The following is a 20,482-nucleotide window of genomic DNA, read 5'->3' as shown; positions in this document are numbered from 1 at the left end:
ATGGGATGGAAAAATATTAAATAAAGGAAGGGTTGCTGAAATTTTATGTTGGATCTATTTTTCTGTCAACATTATGTTATTCTGACAAATCGGTATTGGTTCATTTAAGATGGGTTGCCCCTAATTTTAATCTTAAGAGAAGCAAGGAAGTCAGTACACTTTGATAGCATACCTTCAAGATACTTTCAGAGTTGTACTTTGTTGCAAACAACAGTCATCATAATTCTCCATGACATATAGGTCACCAAGGAACAGTTCTGCTATAAGATTTATTTTAATTCAATAAACTCTGCATCAAATATCCTCTAGCATTGTGGGACTGAGACTGCAAGTGACCTTCTGAATCTGCATTATGAATGTATTTGGTGTTGCACTTTACAGGTGTACATACTTGAAATGTGGCACATAAAGACAAAATGGAGACATGACACACCAAGGGAACAGTCAGTGTTAGAAGTGAGGGAACTGGGATTGTTTAGTCTGGAGAAGAGGAGGTTCAGGGGAGACCTTATTGCTGTCTACAACTACCTGAAAGGAGGTTGTGGTGAGGTGGGGGTTGGTGTCTTCTCCCAGGTAACAGCAACAGGATGAGAGGAAATGGTCTTAAGTTGTGCCTGAGGAGGTTCAGGTTGGGTATTAGGAAATGTTTCTTCTCAGAAAGAGTGGTGAGGCACTGGCACAGACTGCCTAGGGAGGTGGTGGAGTCACTGTCCCTGGAGGTGTTCAAGAAACTTGTAGATGTGGCACTGAGGGATGTGGTTAGTGGGCGTGGTGGGGATGGCCTGGTGGTTGGACTAGATGATCTTAGTGATATTTTCCAACCTTAATGATCCTGTGATTCCATGAAATGCTTTGTCATAAGCCTTAGAAAAGGCTCAGCAGAGAGAATGACTTAAGATTTAAAGATATTTAAGTCACATGCAATTTTGTCAGCCTTAATTTTCAGCCTGCCATGTTGTGGCTGCTCAGAGGTTGGCTTTCATATTTGGAAGACAGGCCTGGGTGAGAGACCAAAGCAAGACAGCCACAAAATGGCTGAGCCTCCGTGCACCAAGGGGAGCCAAGTGCTGCTGGCGCCCTTCACATCAGCCACTGGGGCAATCAGACTGCTCCCTGATGTTTTTAAAATGACCTGTGGTATTTGTATAGAAGGACTGTTTTTAAAAGGTCACATAATATAATAATTGCAGAACCAAATTATAACTGGTATCAGTCTTTGCAGCAGCATGACAAGATGTAAAGGTCACACATAAGGGTGAGCTTATGCAGAGCCGGTGGCGAGGCTCAGCAGTGCAGTGTCAGAGCTGAAGGGCTGCTGGAGAAAGACATCATACATCATGGCCCCAGCTCTGGGAATAGGCCCGGCTATGGCCAGCACTCCACTGGGGCAGTCCCACTGAGGAGCCAGCAAAGGAGCAGCCAGAAGTGCAGGATTGTTCCTTTGGATAGGATGGTAACTGAGCACCTGGTCTCGCACCCTTGGGCTAGGCCCAAGGCCTAGCCATGAAGCTGGGCAGCTCCAGCTTCGGGCTGGGTGTAAGCAGCTCTCTCAAACACACTGTTAGATTGATGGGGCACCTTAGATGCACCTATCTCTGGCCACGATCCATCCTACGAGAAGTCTGACAGCTCCATAAAACAGGCAGATTACTTTGCTGCAGGCTGTCAGCAGCCCTGTCCCCAAATGCCACTTGTAGGAGTGCCCAGTGCTGGCACCCACCTGCCCTGGCTGTGCGGCTGAGTGAGCCCAGGCAGAGGGAGGAGAGGGTTCAATGTATTGTGCTGCCCAGAAAGCAGCCCCATCAGCACCTGCTTGAGGAGAGACTGACTTACAACATCAGATAGTTGTCTTCTCCACTATCTCTGTAGTGAAGCGATGGTGTTTCTTACATCATGCTGAAGTTATCAATAACAATGTTTATGGGGGAGATTTTTAAAAATGCTTAATAAATCTCTACTGCATTTTTTCTTTCACTGCATTGTCCTTGGTCAATAAAAATAGCTTATGGAGCAGGGGGATATGGTAGTATTTGACAAGATGAATTATCTCTTTAGGAAGCAATGTACTTTTTCTCTATGGATGTAATATTGTACTTTCGAGGTAGTCACAAGAGGGCAATATGTAGGAGCTCCTAGTCATTTCAGAATGAGAAACTCTTAATGTACTTTGAAAAGGTTTTAGCAGACTTCTATATAGCCAGATTCTCCTACAGAACCCCTCCTCCCTTTGTTTGCTGGTACAGCTGGAGTAAGAAGAAACAGCATTGTATTTGGGTACTAAACCAGTTTTATTACTGCCTTTTACAAGCAAGATGTCAACCAAGTCATGTCATAACACAATATAATCCTGTAGATCATATATTCAGCCTGCAGAACTGAGCAAAATTCAAATTGGAAACATTTTTCAAAATGTCATTCAATTAATAACATTCCCTGTCAGGTACAGGTACAATAGCTGTAATTTAAGCAAAAGGCCTTTTTTTATTTTATGCATCAGCAAAATAACATGCTAAACAGCACATTAAGGTTTTTATCTTTTGTCTTTCAAAGGCTTTCAGATAATAGAATTAGAAGTGAGCATCCTCAGCTGCAGTTAAGGTGGAGGGTCTCTTCTACTCCCAGGTTTTCATAACCAAGAGTGTGAGGAATACATTTCCCTCATCTAATGACTCCTAATACTCAAAGCAGATGACTGTAGAGAAGGGGACTTCTGGGAACTGGCTCTTCCCACCCCGAGCTCTTTTCAGACAGCAGCATCTAAAAGAGGTGGAAGAAGCACCTAGCATGAGATTCAGCTGTAACAACATGGGAGTCCGGTTTGTGACTGCCACAAGTGTTCAGTGAGTTCTTTCTTGGCTTTAGGTTTATAGAGAGACCCCTGCTTCCCTCTATTTGCTCAGCTGCGGCAGAACCAAGGGCAGGGCCAGAGCCAGCTTCACGCATCCTCAAAGGTTTGGGCACTGCAGGAATATCATCTGTCATCAAATATAGTAACCAGAGAGGGTCCAAGATGTCTTTGGGCCAAGAAGAAGCGTGCCAAAACCACATGGGTTGAAATCCCAGTGCTTAGGGTACTCACATGGGAGAGCTTGGAAGAGCTGCATTTTCAGTCTTGTTCTCAATGCTTTTTCCACATTGCAGCTAAATACATTTTAATGCCAAATACAGAAATGGTTCTGGAAGTTAGAGCTAAAGCTGCACCATGTGCCATAAACAGTCCATTATGGAGTCTTTGCCTCACTCAGATACGCTCTGTGATGCTGAGTATTTCCAGGTATTCAAACACAGGCAAATGTAGCATGGTAAGTGCTTGTATGGCAAAAGGAGATCTTGATCTGGATTATTCCCAGCTTCTTAAATGGGTGGTCTCCCCACAAGGGTGGTACGCACAGGGAAGAATGTGGTTGAGATGAGGCTCTGTGGGTGAGATGCAAAGCTGCAGGTCAGTGAATCACTAAAGTAAGATGTCTGCTCAGGAGTGAGAATATAAGGTTAAAAGTAAGGACTGTGAATCTGAACGCTCTTCAAAACACTGTGTAACTAGGAAAACATCAACTGTAAAACATTTAAAGGGCATATTATTGTTAGGCAAAGAAAGCAGATGCTTTCCATCATTAATGTTTAAAGATTTCAGGCAAGGAGATGAATTCTGATATCAGTATTTGATACTCTCTCTTGCTGAAGTTCTGAGTTGTCATCAACCTCCTACTAGATGTTGTCAGAAAAAAGGAAACCTGTAATTTCTAGACTAAGCTTTTGCATCAAGTATCTTAGTAGCTACACTTTTTTTTTCCCAATAGCTCTTAGATTTACACTCCTTATTTTTAACTCTGTATACTCTAACTGTTCATTTTGCTTTTTCACCTTTTTCCAGCTCTCTTTATCTCTTCTCAGAAGCCTTCTGTTTCAGTTTGTACCAATCAAGCCATTTTCACAAACACTAAGGATAGATAAAGATTTTTTAAATGCACTGCGATTTTTACTTAGACAGATCCAGATGACCCGTGTACTGGCCAATGCAAGAATTCTGACCTGATGGGATGTCCATGTTGTTGTTAAAACAAGTTTGGACTGATGCAAAGCTACACTAATTTCAGCAGCCACCCATACACTACAGTTAACTAGTTTCAACCACTGTAGCATTCATTCTCTGTGTTAGGAAGATGTTTCTACAAACAGGAGTTCACAAACTATGGATAACATGTGTCGTCAAGCCTCAGCAGGAAACAAAACCAAGGTAAGCCCTAGTAGGCAGACTTGGCATAGCCTCATGGAGTTTAAAAATTACCATTCAAATATTTGTCAAAAAAGCCTCCTTTTCAAACAAAACTTGAAAGGCAATACGAGAAGGACTTCACTCTTGTAAATTTCGGTTCCCAGTGTAACTCTATATGCCACAATCACTTCTCTTGCATTTGGCTTCAGGCACTAAGCTTTGCAAAGAGCCGCAGATAGCAAGAATGCAGTTATATTTAATTCAAAGGTATAAAAATAGGAAATGGATTCTTTTGAATGTTCACTTTATTATGTTGCTAATGAATTATAAAATGTATATCATCAAAATAAATATTCTTGAAATCGCTTCCTAATGAATCACTTAGACAATGTGCCTATTCAGTTGTGTCAATGATTAATTATATTCTTGCCTCCTTCCTGGAATACAAATGCTTTTATTAAAGCAATCCAAAGACAGTAAGACAACAGACTCATTCTTATGCTCATTCATTTGGTTGTGGATTGATGGAGTATTCCTTTCAGCATTTTTAGAGTGTATCTGAACAGCTGCAAGTAGTGATGATATAAACGAAAGTTCATGTCAACTTAAGCAGAACGAGATGGAAGACGTTCTATTCATCCAGTTTTAGCTTATCGGCGCATAGTCATTAACTACGAATATTATCTCAAGAACCATAATAAATGCAGAACAAACCGTGCCAGCTACAGGCGTCATCAGACAGGAAACTTTTTACAACATTCTGATGTATGGAGGTGAATTATTCTGGAATATTAAACGTTTCATTAGTTCTCAGCTTTGAGATACAGCTTTAAAAGTGGCCAGCCTCACAGAAAAAAAATCATTATTATTAAATGCAACACTTACAAATCGGTATTTATGAAATTCAGAGACTGCCACTGTTAAATAGCCTCAGAAGTCTTTGTATAGGTGTCATCATTTCTGTGACTCTGAAAAGTCATTGCTTATTTGCATAATGGCATTCACATCATTGTTGAAAGCTTAGGATTGACTTAATGAAAGTGGCAACAAGCAAAGAAAAATGCTTTTGCCTTGAATTTAAATAAGCAAATCCTGAATTTAAGTATTCTTTTCTATTTTCCTAGCGCAAGGTGTACAGAAAATGTTGACTACCACCTGTCCTTGGCACCAATGGACTTCATGTTAGTGAAGATAGTTAATGGTGTTGGCTCAGGAACCCAACTGTTCAGGCGTCAGTAAGCAGATTACTTTAATCTACTAATCAACACATGCATTTGCATGGAAAGAAAGAAGCACTGGAAAATTAGGTTAGTATGATTTGTCTTGCATAATGTGAAACAACCTATTTATAGTGATGGAAAACGAAGAGTAGAAGTAGGTGGGAATCTACCACACATGGATGTCAGAAGCACTGCCTTCCAGGTGTAGAGTTTTGCTAAAATCAATGAAATTTAAAGTAAAGACCAAAATGCAATTAATCCATTATGAAGAACATCCAGAGATAGAAGATCCATCCTTTGTACACTTTCTGTATTAAAGATATTTGATTCAAGGGAAAGGCTAGTTAAAAGAAATACTCAGAAATATCTTGAACATAGGCTGTGGCAAAACAAAAAGGACAGTACATTTTAAAAAATTGAGTATTTTGTAAATGTTTGGAGAGACAGAGAAAAGTCAACAGGTGACAGAACCAAAGCTGACTGAATTTGACAGAGGCCTTTTTCTTCAAAGTGTAACGTTTGTGTGTGGGGAAAATGGCACTAAAAAAAGACCAACAACAACAGAACAGGAAAGAGAACACCGTTTATTTCACCTGTTAATACGCTCCTTTCTGTGTTCCCACCTGCCTTTATTTTTGCATATGTAGCTCACCGGATTTAATCAGTGGCCCTTTGGGTGGGCTGTCTCCAAGCCCACTATGAAAACCTCCCACTGGGTCTGGAGGAGTTTGGGAGTATCTCCACATGAGGAAAGATGTAGGGTGGGTCCAGCTGTGGAAAATCCTCATGTGGGGCAAAGAAGCATTTCCCAGCTATAGTACTGATTCCATCTTGCTGGTCAGTGAGGCCCTGTGGCCTTGTCAGCCGGGACAGGGCAGCCCCCCTCACTCCCTCTCAGAGGCTGGGCAGGCCTGGCATGGCTGGAACTGGGATTAGTTCCCTAGGCTATTGTATTGACAGCTGCTCGGACACCGCCTGCAGAATTCAGTTCTCCCTGGTATTGCTAAGGAACCTCTGACAAACCAAGCTGGCAAGCCTGAAGTGGTAGTGGTGAGCAGCCCACTGAAACTTGAATTCATCCAGGCTCAACACCAGACCAGCCAAGTGCAACAGCCAGCAAAGAGTAATTGCCCAGTTAATGAGCTCCACTGTGATGTGAAAGCATGTTCTTATGCTAAGGAAATCAGCAGGAGGGTGCAAATGCAACAGAATATGGAAGATTTGCAAGCATCAGTACTTCAGGGCTTGGATGGAGGGCTCATTTACCCAAGCAGGATGCATAATGCTGTTCCCTCTGGACTACACGTACACGGGGCACCTTTCCTGTGCGCTACTATACAAATATATTGGCAGACTAGCACTGAGGGAGAGAAAATCAATACAGGAAAGGAAGGTGGCATTCCTAATACACATACTCATACAGGACACACATACACAAGTACAGATAAGTAAATGAGTAACAATCGGAATTCAATTTGGAGACTTCAGAAATAACATATTCTTTCTGGAAAGTGTCATCCGCTTTAACATAGTCCTTTATCTTCTTCCTTAATAAGGACATTGTCTTTCAATTGAGTTAACTTTCCTATTTGCTTAATGACTTTGGGAAGGTATCATGATTACTCCTTTCATAATCTGTTTTCAGACAAATTTGCCTGCACAAATTTACAGCTTCCGAGAATACATTTTTCTTCTGTTCTTTCTGTCATTACCTTTACACTTTGCAGTGTATGTTTTGGCCAAACTCGTTCAACCAAAAGAGTTACACAGAGAAGTCTAAGTGCAGATAGATAGGCTAAAATCCCGCACTGGGGTTTCTCTCAGGAATGAAGCTGTTCAGAAGCATTTAAGGAAATGGCAATTGAAATGTGCTCTAGAAGACCAGAGATTTGGGAAGGTCATTCTACTTGTAGTTGTAGATTGCCTGTCATAATGCCAATAGGCTATTACACATATGCAACACTGGACACAAATAAGGAACAAATGCTGCTGGAAATTTGACTGCTTTTGCATTAATTACATGCAGAGAAAATTACCTCTATCTGAACACAGATAACTTGCTCAGGTATCACAGTGATGAGCTGCATATAGAAATCAAAGTGGAGTAAATAAGTAATGTCATATGCTATTTTTTTCCCCCTGTTTCTGTGTGAAGGAGTAGATAACTCTCGGCAGTAAACATGTGTGGGCAGATGTGTACCAAGCTAAATTACAACTAGTTAAATCACAGCCATTTGAGCATGGCAATTTACAGTCTGAGGATAATTCTATGCAAGAGCTGTGAAGTGGACACAGCTCTGGTGAGTGTGAGGGTGGCTCAGCCCTAGAGGTGTGTGTGTATACTGGAAATCATGACCAGATGCTTTAGAGAAGCAAGGTGGAAACTATGGGGTTAATATTTTGCATTTGGTTATTATTTGCACTGGACACAAAACACTACATAGAAGAAAATGGGGAAACATCATTTAACATACATCACTGAACATATTACTTTTTACCATATGGTCTGTGGAGTGAAGGAACAACAAAGAGAAAAAAACAAAAAGTGTTCTGTCTGCAGAGCACTGAGGTATTTCCCAATCTGCTGATCTGCTCTCGTGCTTATAATTAAGAAATGCTTTAGCACCGGCTGAGAGTCTGCAATATGCTAAACAGCACAAGATTCAGCTTGAAGAGTGTGAGAATCTCATCCTATTGCAGATTGCTGGGAAATGAAGGGAAGGGGGAAAAACCAACACAAAAACCCAAACCAAACATTAGACAGGGCTTTGAGTGCTACCAGTTATTACAAGGCTTATAAATAGGATACTTTGTCATTTAAATTAAGATTTTTGAGATCTCAGTTTATAGCTCATGTCGGCATTTAAAATGAAGATCAATAAATTGTTGAAAAGCTTCACAAACAATTTAGTCTTAGTCTTTATTCTCATCCACAGCCTAGGCAATGAAATGCTGATCTTTACAAGTCCAGAAATTTCTCCAGTGCTTTTTGTAAAAAAAATTCCATTCTGAATATTAATCACTTCTATTGCTTGGAAGTATCCTTTCTGACACCAGAAAAAAAAGAATGATACTGTCAGTTTATTTTCTGGACCAAAGAAAATGAACAGCATGAGCCTGGGGAGGCTTCAGAAAACGCTGAGGTCTGCGAGTGGTGCTGGAGCCCAGTGGCTCTGGGCAGTTTGGTGGCCCGCAGCCTGACAAATGGCTTGGTCTCCTCATAGCATACCCCGTAAGCTTCATGCCTCCTTTTGTCAGGTCAGGTTCAAATGAAGAAGTATTCAGAAAATAAGGAGATCATCTACCAAGCTTCGTTAGTTTTGATCCTCATCTTTTACATTGAGGCAAGCATTTAAGTCTTGAAGTATGAGTTTCAAAATCCCTTCCTGTACCAATGGAAAACAGGCCAGGGGAGCCGTCAGTCTGGTTGCCCAACCTTCTGGATACTACTGCCTTCTTGGCCTTGGCAGTTTCCTCTGGAACTGGGTTTGGGGTTACATGTCATGTGAAAAATATTCATTGTGTTGGTGCTGGATTCCCTACATTGTCATTTCCCTGAACAAGTTTCCCTGGTGGGAGTGCCAGCAGTCTCTTTTGCTAGGAATAACTGTTACAGTTTCTATAGATGAATATCACCTTCTCAGACCTTTGGTTCTTTGAAAATGTCAACTGCAATTAAATTAGATCAAACTCCTGTGCTGCCTACTTGAGTTTCCAAAAGGCTTTCAGCAAGGTCTGTCACCAGGGCTTTTAAGGAAGCAAAGCAGCCATGTGGCAAGAGGGAAGGTTCATGCATGGGTAAATAATTTATGAAAAGAAAGGAACCAGAGGGTGGGAGAAAATGGTCATTCTTCGTGGTGAACAGAGATTGTAAGAGGAACCCTGCAAGAAAATCTGTCCTGTGAGGTTTGCTGCTGATACAGTATTAGCTGTCATTTATTCAGGATAGTAAAGATGATGGTGTAGAGCTGGAGAACGAGCTTACTAGATTGAGTGGGCAATAAAATAGATGAAATTTGATGTAGATAAATATGAAGGTTAGGGGAAAAACAATTCTAATTTCACATATAAAAAATGGGCTGATTGCTTCCCTCAGCAGCAAAAGCTGGGGGTTTTGATAGATAGCTTGATGAGATCTATTTATTCATGCTTGCTATCAGTACACAGCTTAAGAGGCAACCCAATTATTAACAACTATCAGCAAAGAAAGAGAGAGGAAACTGGACACCATCGTGCCAATATTTAAGTCCATGACTTGCTCACCTCTGGAATACTGCCTGCAGTTTTGGTCTTTCTTTCTTGAGAGGTGTAGGTTGGCTGCAGAAGCTTCAGAAAAGGGCAACAATGGTAATCAACACACAGAACTGCTACTCTATGAGGAATGAGAGAGAGAATGAAGCAGTCTGAAGACAAGACATTTGAGCAGACGGGCCTTGCAGAAGTTTATGAGATCATGAGAGGCATTGAAAGAGGGGATCAATGCTGCTCTCCTTTCACTGCTTGCCTGTAGTACAATGCTATTAACAGCATTAGATTTTTCAGTAAACATGGGACTCCTCTGGCCAAAGAATCCCACATTAAACATGAGAGTGGGTAGGCCTAGTGGCTGTCAGAATGTCCCAACTCTTCTTTATCACTCCTACCCAGCTCACCTCATGGCACTATGCCTCCTTTAAAAATGATCAAATGAAATACAATTGTTAAAAAAAAATACTGAACATTGTTTCAAGCTGCACGAGAAAAAAGACAACACTGTGATTTGGAGTAAAGCCATGCTTTCACTTAGCCCTAAAAGCCACTCAGGGCTAACCAGGAGCTGGTTACACTAAGTGCTGGGCTGTGCTTAGTACCATGTTTTCATGGCAGCTGCTCACCCCGCACACTTCCTTGGTGAAGACCAGCTCTGGTCGGATCAATCCACCGCTGTTCACAATGGGTGAGGGATTTTAGAAAGCATCCCCAGGGTGCAGACAGCGCTGCCAAATTGTTTTCCATCCTCTCTTCATTTTCTTGTGGAAGGGTACAATATAAATCTTTGTCTTCAGCAGTTAACTTGCATCTGTTGCGGTTTCTCATCTGTTGTTCTTATTCCACACGCCTTAGAATCTCATGCTCTGTCCTTGGCATGGTATCAGGCAAGTGTGCCTGATATCACAGAGAGGATTATTGGCTTCTGGGCTATGGCAAGCAGGAGCAGATGAAGTCTTCAAGCAAAAGATCTTATTTCCTTGAAACCGCACTAAAATGAAATGAAATGAGAGAAGAAATTAAAAAGAAAAAAAGGGGGAATATGAGTTATAGACAGAATTGTTTATAATTGGCTTGTTGTTTTTTTTTCTGTGTAGGTGAAATGCTCTTTACACTATTTGTTAAGGAGATCTGCCATTCCTCCATTAAATATTCTTCAGAGAACAGGCTTCTTGTGGACCACTGCCACACAGAGCAGCAGCAGAATAACTGTACAGGGCAGCAACCTCAAACAGCAAAGCATCGAGGGCTGTGACTTTTTGGCACCTTTCGGGCTAGGTCGAGCCCACAGGTTCATAGGATCTGGGAATGGTTGGGATAGAAGAGACCTTAAAGATCATCCAGCGTAGTGCCTTTATGTTTTCTGCACGACATAGAGTGATGCAGCATTGCATTTCCTGGCTGAATTACCTCCGAGCAGGGGTCCCTGGTAGGCTGCAGGCAGCTGCTGTCCTCTGGTTTGTTTATCTGTTATTCCTCCTTTTTTTTCCTTCCCACTTTTGCCCTTCTATTTCTGAAAGAAACTGCAATGAAAACACTCTGGAGAAGTGTAAATCACTGCGGCTTGCTTGAGCTTGATGAAGTTAGGAGAATTTATATGGGGGCAGGATTTTTCATCTTCAGCTGTCACGGGTTCATCCCGCTCTGTTTGCTGCGATACTCCAGGCTACAGAGCTGTGTGCTGAGACAGTATCGTGCAGCTTATTTAGTTGGTTAAGAATTATCTGTTTATCATAACCCACACATTTCCCTGGAGAATGTATTAGGTTTAAAGACTTTGAGGAAAAAAAAAAGTATTTTCTTAGACTGTGGCATTTTGATTAATTTTGATGTGACATGAAAGTCATTGCGTGTCTTCCACAGAACCCACTCCTGCATTACGTGAATGGAAGAGTTGGAGGCAGGTAATATATGAGTTGTCTGAGAGTAACTGCACTGCTCTGGAAAAATATTCTTGCAACCGGCATCACAGCCTCTTAAAGCCTCATCATTTCTGAGGCATACAAAATACAACATTCCTTTTTCTTTTCAGTCTAATGGAATCTCATTGGGAATTATGAAGGACAATTTTTCTTTTTTTCAGGTTTTAGCAGACTGCTAAAAAAAATGGAAATTTTTGCTTTTGACGCAGTACAATGGCTCATGCTTTACTATTCATGACAGTAACACTAAGATGGGACAAATCTGCAAAAGTCATTGTCAACAGAGCTGTTAATCTTAACATTTTTTCTGCTGTTGGCAAACTACAAGATATTTTCCATTTCCCGCTGAGGCTGTGTCCATGAGATTTGGTGTAGCACCACAGTAAGAGAGCAGGAATGAGCTAAAAATGGTGAAACCTGCACTGGCCGAGAGGCTTCAAGGAGATCTGCCAGGAGCTCTGACAGCTTTGTCCCAAGACTCTTTGAACAGCCCAAGAATGCACATGGCTTCCATTAGGGTTAATGGGAAATGCTGTGTCAGGAGAAGCGTCAAGAGGAGAGTCACAATGGGACAGAAACTTGCAACCAAATACAAACTTAGGAAGACTGAAATTAAACTGCTGGAAATTCAGAAGAGGACACATGGGGATGTCTCTTGATCCAGCAAAACTGTCACTGCAGCAAAAATAATAAGCAAGAGGTCACTGATTATGAATGGAAGATGAGAAACATTCCCCCAAGTGCTGTTCTGAGATACTAGCATGAATGTCATGGGTGGCACTGATTAATGACACTGTGCACTTGTTCCTGTCGAAGGCTTCTGTGATTTTAGCAGCAGCACGATAGGAAAACTTGGAGGAACAGAAGCAGACCTGCTCGCTGAGGAAGCTTTACTAAAGTAAAGGTGGAAACACACCCCAAACCTCTCACGCATGCCTTAGAAAAAGGTTGGAATTGTTCTGGCAATGTCAGATTGTTCAGTGCACAATGTGGAGGGAAACAATAGGAGCAAATAGGACCACATTTTTATGATCACCAAGTGATGTGTTCATGACAAACTCAGTGAATTGTTGGGAAGGAATCTCAGAAAATGTTGGCAAAGCTGTTTCATTTTCAAACTGCTTCTCTTTTGGGATAGATGTGCTTAATTTTTTTTCGTGGATGAACGACACATTTTCTTCAACTCAAAATTAAATTTAGGACATGCATTTCAGTGAGGAAGAAAAACAACACAAGGAAGAAACTTAACCCATTACTTCTGAATTTGGCCAGAAAACTGAAAAACACTTTTTGCACAAGCCAAGCAGGGATAGAAACTAGAAGTTAAAAGCATGGACCAAGACTGCCTTGGCATCAGTGTTAGTGTGTCTAGTGCAGTCAGCTATGATAGAGAAAAAAAAATAATGGGAGGAAATCAGGTTAGTTAGGTGTCAACTGTCAGGTGAGCCTCCCATAAAGTGCAAGTAGGGCAAAAAGTGTGTGCGTGTTTAAAGGCATTCCCAGTGATAAGAGCTGGCATCAGAAGCTTAGTTCTGTCTTCTTCAGTAAACAAAGAGCTCAGGAGACTTCTTGATAGACCTCCTCCCCAGGGTGCAGACCCTCCATCAGCCCCAATGGCATTTGTATTTTTGGGTCCTGTCTGGAAGCTCATTGCCTGAAGAGGAAGACCGGCACTGGTTGTGTCTTGGATGAGGACTGTCTTTTGCTGACAGTTCTTAGTTTCCAGTACAGAAAACCTGGGGTGAAGTGAATGATGGTTCACTTTTAGTCCCAGACTTCATCTCATTTAGATCTGTGTGGATTTGCTTACCTGAAATGAGAACAAGGAAACGTAAAACGAGGCAAACGTATTCTCTGTGCCACCATAAAGGATGAAATAATGAGAACTGCATGGCCTTTGGGAAAGCCAAATTATCCCCAGGGCTGTGCATTCAAAACAATGGCTGTGATGAGGAGCTGCTGCAGTGGCAAAAGCACTGGTGGAGCTGGAGCCTGCCAGCCTGGGAGGCGAGTCCTGCAAAGCGCTTCTGTTGGCAGCTCTGTGGAATGAGAGGAAGATTAACCAGAGCCAGGGCAGCTCAGAAAGTGTTTCTGCAGAAGACACCTGCTGGAGTTAGCAGAAGGTGGTGAAGGTGCAGCGAGAGCAGGGATGAAAACCAGAGGGCTGAATGGGGAGTGTAACGCTGGCACCAAAGATTCATAGTGCGAGAGAGCCAGTCACTCGCAGAACACGACTGCATTGCCTGACATCCCCACTGCATCCCAGAAATGCAATTTGAGTGAGGCACAGTCCTTTGGAGGGCCACGTCTGTGGGAGCCATATGTCACCCAGCGGGTACAGCCAGTCTTTGGAAACTGGCTCGAGGGACTTCTGCCTTTCTAATGAGCCATCGGGAACAAAGCAGAGAGAAAATTAAGCAAAGCCCCAAGGAAAGGTCTCTGGATGTGCACGAGCCTGCAGCATGTTTTTGCCATACGCTTCATAGTAGCTCCTGCATGCTGAAGCTTCAGATAATTCAAGGAACAGCCAAGGTTAAAACAGCAGAGGGTGAAGAATGAAAAATGAACACTCACAGCTTGAATTAGAAAAGAGAAGAGCACCTTGTGGAGCACAGAGCAGGTAAGGAAAATGATATTCCTGCAGTGTGTAATACAGTGCAGAGAAAATAGAATGGGAGAATGAGGAAGGTGAGGCTGCGGGCAGATACAGGCTCAGAGACAACAGCAGTATTTAAGAACCTGAAACTGGAGTCAGGCAGGTTCTAGGTATTTAAGCCTGGAACTGCCATTTGGAAACCCATCAACTCACTGCTTCCTCGCAGCAATGACTCCCAGTCAGGTCAGGAAGCTCCCTTGGTATCCGGAGGCCCTGCCCTTTTTCTGGGCTGTCAGTCCAACAAGATGGACTTCTCTGCACTAAGCAGCAGGCCTTGTTGTTTCAGCAGCAGTCAGGCTCTATTTGCCTTGTCCCCTGCTAGCCACTGTATGGGTGACAGCACTGGCACAGGCTGCCCAGAGACTGTGGGGTCTCTTCCATGGAGGTCTTCAGAAACTGGCTGGATGCGGGCCTGGGCACCCTGCTGTGGGTGTCCCTGCTGGAGCAGGGGATGGGCCAAATAGGCCAGAGGTCCCACCAGCCTCAGCCATCCTGTGATGCTGTGTCCTCTTGTGGCACAGCACAGTGGGACCACTCATGTAAAGGAGCTGGCGGCCCTTCCTGCTCTTGGGAAGTGCTCAGCAAGGCCTGGGGAGGTCGGGGCTCCCTGCGTGGAGCTAGGGACTTTTCTGAAGGCCTGCTCGCTCGCCTCCCCACTCCACTCCCAGCTCTCTGGGAAGCTGAATTCCAGGCTGCAGTGGCATTCCAACAACATTTGCACTGAAGAGAATGACACGGTCCCCCAAATATCTCACACAGCCATCTAGGGCTTGAACATGTGAATGATTAGGTTTTCTAGACATCTGTTGCCATTCTGAATAGTGGAAGAAACTCACAATGAGATGAGTGCACTAATAAATTCAGGAGGAAAAAAAAAAAAGCTTTGAGCACAGGGGATGTTTATACTTAAAGGAAGAGATAGGTTGCCCCTGCAATTTGGCAACATACATGTCCTCTGCTAAGGAAGGGCAGGAAGTCCAAAAAACCTCATGCTCTGAATACAGCTCTCAATGTCCCGCTGAAGATGAGATGTGCTAAGCTCTGGCATTGCTCTGGCACAGAGCATGAAATACCCCCCAGAAGCAGCTCTCCTTCCAGCCTTCCTCTCATGAGCCCTCCTCCCAGGCCACCCTGGAGCTCTGCATTTGGGAGGCTGCCAGGAGCCTCACCCATCGTTTTGTCTGCCCAGGGCTTTGCCCACACAATGGCACTGCACTCCTGCAGGGCTGGGAGACCATGGCCCTGTGAGACCTCTGCATTTTAGAGCAGCAGCCAAGCAAAAACGATTACCACCCAACTTCTGCCTTGGGGCTGTGGTGTCAGCTGGAAGAATATCACATGTGGGGACACATGAGAGGAAGCAGAAAATTTTTTTTTTTTTTTGCCAGGATGATTTATCACCAGCTGTTTGAATCTGACCAGATGCCTGCAGTGCTGAAAGTGTTGAAAGGATGAAGGATTTATTTACTTAAAGAGCTATGAAACTTTTCGTGACGGGGCACATCGGGTAAAGGCCAGCCCAAAGCAGAAGCTACAAGACACGACCTTAACCTACGTGGTTGATCTGCTTGAACAGATCCCCTCATGTTTCCTGCGTGGACCCCTCGGCTGGACCTAATGCCTTCGTGCTCACATCTCTCCAGTGCTTCCTGACATCGGGGGAGACTGAGATCCCTAAATCCCTCAGGTCAGCAATGTGGTGGAGGCTCAGCAGGAGACAGCTCTGCCTTTCCAGCCACCCAGAGAGAGCCAGGTCTCCTGACCAAAACCTGCCCCCCACCTGCACTGCCACTGCTCCGGCACCCTGGCCTGCAGGCAGCCCACTAACACCTTTGCATCCAGGCCTGCAGAGCAGCGTTAAATAGCCGAGCAGTTAATTGATTCAGTCTATCACATCCCTTAAGTCCTTTATCCTCAGCTTCCAAAATTACAGACCAACAGAGAACTTCATGGTTCAGTGACTGCAGCTAAGCACCAGTGTGATGGTTGGTGCAGGAGCTCGAGATGAGCTACGGCCAACACACCCCAAAGCCAGCTTCTGACTGCTCGGCGGACAGCTCTTCCTTCAGCTCTGCAAGTACAGGCTCCACAGGTCTGTGCCTCTGAAAAGAAAGATACGCAGTTCTTATCCTGCTATCCTCTGAGATGTGCCACTTCTAGATTTGGCTGGTGACCGCTCCCCATGTTTTGGAGAGGTCCTACTGCAATAACTGCCTTGCATCCACACCAGGGGTACAGCCTCTCTGAGGGACTAGACAGGCTATAACACCCCTCCGCTGTTGATTTTCTGATGGCTATTCCCTTGAAATAAGCCTAATTAAATAAGTACAGCAGAAGTAAACACATGTTGATGTTAAACCCGTGAACAGAAAGCATCTGGTACAGAATACCTTTCCAGGTGACATCATCCTTCCTCTGACCCAGCAGTACTGGCCCCACTTGGCAAGACTGGCTGCCTAACTCTCACCAAAGGGAACCAGCATAAAAACCAACAAATGCTGTTCAAAGCCTCTAATGAAATGGTCTCAACAGGGCTTCTAATTTATTAGCTGGAAGCAATTTTATACTTCTGACACCCTTCCTCCTCCATCTACTTCCTCTGGCAAGTTGAAGGCTTTGGAAGGTTTCAACAAGCAGAAAGGATGGGCAGCTGGCCCCCGGCAGCAAACTGTTTAATGACTGGGTTGTTGTGCGAGTGACTGTCATCTGTGAGAGGAGGATGTTTTCCAGTTTATCCTTGGCAGTCAGTGCTCTGCAAGCTAGTGCTGGAGGATAACCACATTGCAAACATGGGGAATTTCAAGAACAACTTCTTTTGCTTTCAGTCTTTGAGGAATGGGTGCTATTGCAATGATAAGATTGGGATCTGTACTTCCTCAAAGCTCAGGAGGTCTGAGCATCTCTAATTAAGAAAAGTCATGCCTTTAATTTCAAAATATAGCTGGAAGTTTGTTTGCAATTAACAACAGAGGCTTCCCAAGCTCTGTAATTTACAGGCAGTGATCATAAAGGTTTATTTCACTTTTTTTGGCAGTCACGTGAAGTCTTCCTAATATCCATGCCTATCTAGTGAAATGCAAGATGAGAAGTAAACCATAGCTTGGATCAATGTAAGCAGTCATAGGTTTACAGTTTGACGTCAGTTGTATATTCATGACGAAAACACACCTTTCATACTGAGGAGCTTCAAACTAAAGTCGCAAAACAATGTCAGTGCAAAACAGCACGATGTTAATTATTAACAATAAACACGAGTGCTTAACAGCTTTGCCACGTTACTGAAATAGATACCTGCACATATGTACAGCTCAAAGCATGTCTTACTACAGCAGAACTTCCTCTGAAATACAACACTTTCAGAAAACATCATATTCTGTTGAGAAATAAGTTTCATTTGCAATAATCAACTCACTATGTATTTTTTGCTCCTGTTACCACTCTAAAAGATTCTGACTAGTGAAATGCCCTAACTCTTTATTCAACTTCTTTCACAGGAAGGAAACAACAGTCCACATTGCAGTACTTCATCATTCGCTGCCCCAAGGACATGCTTGTGTTGCACACCAGGAGATAGCCTCAAAACATAAACCAGCAAGAAAATAAGTGCTTTCATCAGCTAAGCAATCTCATCCAAACTCCCAAAGAACTGCATTAACTGGCATATAACTAATGAATAAATTCCTCTGTTATTTAGTATGCTCACAGTTACTCAGTTGCTGCTAATTTTTTAGCTCTTGCTTGTCTTCTGATGCTTTTGAAGTCCCACAGGAGAATATATTTGATAGCATGACTGAAATGCAATGTAATTTAATATTTAATATACTAAGGAAATGTCAGAGGTGATGTACAGCTCTTCACAGAGAAAGAAAAGTAGTGCAAAAATGATGATGTTAAGAACTAAATGGAATTCCCACCTACGAGCCCAGGTGCCTCTGCTGAATTAAGGTATTTTGAGTTGCTCAATCTTTGGCTGGGTCTGCATGGTGTGTGACCTCATTTCCTAAATCCAGGGAATTCCATCCCTCTTCACTTCTGGGGGAATGTTTGTTTTGGAACTTGGAAAATAAACGTCCATCTAACACACCGAAAGGGTCAAGACAATATAGATAGTACAAAATTAAGCTCTTTTGCTTTTCATCTGATTATTTCTGCTATATTTTTACAGTAACGTTAAGATGAAAACTACAGAGAATATTTTTGGGCTAACAGGGCACTGCTTAGGTTATAGACAAATGTCAAGGTTAATGCTTTAGCTAGCACTATCAGATGCCTATCTAACATGCATGGTAGTTAAAACACACACTTTAAGGTGTTCAAGAAGAACGTATCTTTCCTTTTTGCACACAGAAGGCCTGATACGCACTGAAAGTAGAATGCATACAATAACATTTGTCTTCTGAACAGCATGCACCAGGCCAGAAATGTCACTTTTGCAGACATTGATCCACTGACTCCAGCACTCATGTTGCATTTGCTGTGGAAGCTAGAAATCTTTAGTGAAAACCACCATGAATTGATCAACCCTCACTATTCAGACCTTCAGAATTAAATTTACCCTGCTATGGGTAAGGATGCAAGCAGGTTTGTTCCTTGCCTCTGTTACTCCTGCTATAAATGTAGAGGGGTGCCTACAGAGCAGAGATTCTGACATGTTATTGCTCAGCTTTGGTTTTAAGAGTTGAATTTTCAGTTAGTTTTCTTATGAAAAACTGGGGGAAATGGCCAAATCACAGTCCTTCTAGTCCAGAACTCCATATTATTTCTGCAGATGCCAGTAGCTGGTCTAGTTTCCACTCAGGGACTCCAATACGGGGATCTCTCTGCCATGAATATATGGAAGATGTGAGATTGTTTAGAAACAGTATAGGATTATTCAGGAGTAATGTTATATGAGAACACACCTTCACTATCTTCAGAGACAAGAGAATTGGAAGGCTACCTCACCTCCTCTTTCTTCAATGGTAAGGGGGAAAAAAAACAAACTGGAGGAATGCTTTTTATTTTCCTGGCACACAATAATAGTAAGGCAGAAATAATTAAAAGAACATATGGAGAACTGAAAAAAGTTGCCAAACCTGGCTGTTCAAACAGCATGGACTATCCAAATCCTGACAGGTCTGCAAAAAGAGGCAATTGCACAAAAGCTGTCTAACTAAAGACTTTCAAAATAGAAGAGCTTGGCAGAAAATTGGGTGCTTGTTTATTAGCTTGGCTTCCAAGCGCCTCCCTCAGCCCTCCCCCCTAAATCCTACTCAGCTTGGAAAACCCCTTTCACAGGAGAGGCTGACAGGAAGAGTCTATATGCAGATCTTCAGGCAGCCCCTCAGGGCTGCCTTAAGCTAAAATTAAATGACCTGACATCACCTTTCAAACATAGATGTCTGAAAGCTGTTGCTTGGTGTATCAAATCCAAAGAACTGCTGCTCATGTTTCTGCCTTCCTACAGACAGATGGCCAAGAAAACTCACGTCAAGAAAATCCTGGTGAAACAGGAGAAGTTCTGGGTGTGGGAACAGGTGTTTCCTAATTCTATCTTAACCGCCCCTTACTCTTACACACCCACAGCCAACTGCCCTTCTTCTTCCCTTAGATGTTGGCAGTTATACTGGGGGGGAGGGTTCAGCATCCATCTATACTCGCGTTGTTTTTTTTTTTCCTCAGCTACCAAAAATTAAATAAACTCCAGTATGAGCAAAATTAATTTGCTCTTTCTATGAAGAATATGAAGACTGAAAACTTTTAAAATACTTCCAACTCTTTTCACATATATCAACTCTGATGCAAATGTATTCTCATGGAGGCAAAGACAACTAAGATATCTTTACATTAGCTGTGAAGAATACTGGAAGGGAGTACTGTGTGAAAAGCTCATTTATTTCTACTTAAAAACAGATTTTAGCTTATATAACATAAGCCTCTTATAGGACTTGAGTGAATTTTGCTTCATGCACTGGAAATAAAAGGCACAAAATACAGAGCCTCTCCATGAAATAGCATTACCACTGTACAGAGAAGTTACCCTTGAAAGCAGATTAACTGAAATTTCATTATGTTTTTTTACACCAGGAATTGTTTGGTTCCAGGTCTATTCAACTGAAACCTTAAAGGTTTAAATTCCAGTGTATTACAAGAGTATTACTTGCTTGGAGTTAATATGGATTCCATTCGGGGCCATCGTCCTTTCTGTGCTAGAAGGAGCAACGCAGTCAATAGGACAGCT

Source organism: Numida meleagris, chromosome 3, assembly GCF_002078875.1.
Source record: "Numida meleagris isolate 19003 breed g44 Domestic line chromosome 3, NumMel1.0, whole genome shotgun sequence".
Taxonomy (NCBI): Eukaryota; Metazoa; Chordata; class Aves; order Galliformes; family Numididae; genus Numida; species Numida meleagris.
This window is presented reverse-complemented; position numbering follows the sequence as displayed.